Source organism: Prosopis cineraria, unplaced genomic scaffold, assembly GCF_029017545.1.
Source record: "Prosopis cineraria cultivar Desert tree isolate PC_DT_omini unplaced genomic scaffold, ASM2901754v1 PC4, whole genome shotgun sequence".
Classification (NCBI taxonomy): domain Eukaryota; kingdom Viridiplantae; phylum Streptophyta; class Magnoliopsida; order Fabales; family Fabaceae; genus Prosopis; species Prosopis cineraria.
In genome coordinates, this window is record NW_026555335.1 from 31,119,477 (window position 1) to 31,122,402 (window position 2,926).

The following is a 2,926-nucleotide window of genomic DNA, read 5'->3' on the forward strand; positions in this document are numbered from 1 at the left end:
GCTTACCACCCCCAGACCGATGGGCAAACGGAACGAACCATACAAACTCTTGAAGACATGTTAAGAGCTTGTGCCATTGAGCTTAGAGGTAATTGGGATAGTCACTTGCCATTAGCTGAATTTGCCTACAATAATAGTTTTCATTCTAGCATTCAGATGGCACCTTATGAGGCATTATATGGAAGAAAATGTAGATCGCCACTGTGTTGGACAGAATTAAGTGAGAGAACTGTTTTGGGGCCGGACATTGTTGATGAGACTACCCAAAAGATTGCTTTAATCAAGCAAAAATTACTCACAGCTCAAAGTAGACAAAAGAGTTATGCGGATAAGAGGAGAAGACCGCTTGAGTTTGAAGTAGGTGACCATGTATTTTTGAAAATCTCTCCGGTAACTGGTGTTGGAAGAGCTATTAAGGCTAAGAAATTGACACCAAGGTTTATGGGGCCTTTTGAGATCTTAAAACGAGTTGGACCAGTAGCGTACCAAGTAGCATTACCACCCCAAATTGCTGGAATACACAACGTATTCCATGTGTCACAACTGAAAAAGTATCAACCAGATCCTTCCCATATAATTGAACCCGAGGAGATTGAACTCAGGGAGAATTTGACATTCAGAGCTGAACCAGAAAGGATTGTGGATTACAAGGACAAGCAATTAAGAAACAAGACCATTAGATTGGTTAAAGTAATTTGGAAGGGCACGACTCCAGGTGATGCTACGTGGGAGACCGAGGACAGTATGCGACGTGATTATCCTCGTCTTTTTGATTAAGTAAGTAGTTAATAGTTACTAACTTTAAATTTTGAGGACAAAATTTCTAAAAGGAGGGGAGAATTGTAACATCCCAATTTAAATTTTAATAGTTAATTTAGGTTAATAGAAATTTAAAAAAAATAATAATTAGAGGTAAGAAAATTAGTAGAAAATGATTATTAAATCTAATTTAGGATATAATTCTAAATTTAAAAAAAATATTTAAAAAAAAAAATTATTAAAAAAATTATTAAATTATTATTATAATAAAAAAAAGGGGAAAAGGTATGCCAAAAAAAAAAGGAAGAAGAAGAGAAAACGAATTTGCTTTCGGCGCGCATGAATAGTAAATATAAAATAATAATAAAAAAAAAGGGGGAGAGAGAGAAGAAGAAATAATAAAAAAAAATGTGTGGGACCCACTGAATTTTTATAAAAACTCACCTTCCTTCATTTCCTCATTCATTCCTGCGCGCGAGCTGAGGCGGAGAGAACGCGAGTCGCCAGTGCGAAATATCTAAATTTTTAAGGTAAGAGTTTTTAATAGGATATTTAGGGTGTGATTTTAAGCTTTTCAAGACTAAGTAAGTGTTCTAAAAATTTTTCTTAGTCATCTTCTTCTTTGGTTTCTGATTTTGTAGTGGTAGAAAATTTAAGATCTGGAAGAGGGATGAATTTATGTTGAATAAATATGGTTTTTGAGGTTGTTAGTAGTATAATAAATATTCTAGAGTATAAATTTATTGATGATCTTTGAATTTATGGCTTATGGATCAAATTCTAAACTAGATCTGAAAATATATGTTGATTTATTGAGGTTTAGATGATTATTTGGGATGAGAAATGAATTATTATGGCTATAGGATTATGATTCTAAGCTAGAGACTCAATTTTTAATTTTTGAGTATTTTAGGTGCGAATTTATAAAATAAAAAGAAAATTTTGATAATAGAAATTAGTTTAGAAGTTGATTTTTAGATTATTAATGTTTATTGATAATTAAAAGAGGAGTTAAAAATTATACTTAATAGTATTAACTATAGATTTGTATTAAGATTGAGATTAGGAATTATGTTATATTTTTAATTCTATTATTAGAATTATTTTATTAGTTTCAAAAATTGAAACTAATATTTATAAATAATATGTTATTTGTAGATTGTATTACTGGTGAAGATTGTGGTGAGAGAGAAATTTTAAGGAATAATTTATTGAAAAAGCCACAAGGTAACCATGCTTTTAATTTATGATTAGTGTTACTTCATGTTAATTGGGTGATTATTGAGAAAATTATAATTTTGCAATATTATATAATTGTGCAATATTATTATAAATTTATTTGATTATTGTGGGAGGTGTTGGGAGACTTGCTATTGTTGTTGTATTTATGTGCCACGTGGTATGCCCCTATTGGAGCTCAATAGGTGGTTTGTAAGGGCTCGGGCTAATCTACCTTTGGCCGGGTAATTTAGTATCGAGTGAGGGCTACGGCTCGAGGTTAATGGAGGGATATAAGGATGGTTGTTTGTGTGTATTGTAATATTTCATATATTTGTTGGAATTATATTATTTTTAATTCTCACTTAGTAAGCACACACTTAACTGTTTGTATACACTATCATAAATTGGCTTTGGTTACTGGGACTTTTGAGTCTCATTATGTGGTTAACAATTTTCAGGAGAAGAGCCACGAGTGACACGTGGAGGAGTCCCAGAGGCTTAGTGGTATAGATCCACTGTCTCTTTTGGGTATTTAATTTATGATTTATAATGTGTTATATTGCCAATATTAGGGCTTTTTTGTTTATTGTCAATTATATGAATATATAAATGTAATCATGCCTTTTAAACTATTTCTATTTTTGGTATAATTTGGATGATTGTAATTTTAATATTTGGTTTACTTTGGATTGGTTAAAATGGCATGATTATAAGGCCAAATAACTGGCTTGTGTTGAAAATTGACTAAATTGCTTATTTTACTTGTTGGGAGTATAAGGATGGACAAATGTGATTTAGTTTACTTGTTGGGAGTATAAGGATGGACAAATGTGATTTAGCCTAATGGCATGTGGGAGGTAAAAATTTATCTGAAATGTTATAGTGTGTGAGTTGAAACCAATTATAAAATATTTTATATCGAAATTATTGATATAAAAATGTGTTG

At 31.3% G+C, this 2,926-nt stretch overlaps 1 long non-coding RNA gene across 1 annotated transcript; it reads left to right on the plus strand.

Annotated features, from left to right (window-relative positions):
- Positions 1 to 641: 641 nt before the first annotated feature.
- On the plus strand, positions 642 to 2,555 carry LOC129308405 (uncharacterized). Its single transcript, XR_008592606.1, has 3 exons — positions 642 to 777; positions 1,918 to 1,986; positions 2,439 to 2,555. It is a non-coding gene; the product is annotated as an uncharacterized LOC129308405 (long non-coding RNA).
- Positions 2,556 to 2,926: the final 371 nt, after the last annotated feature.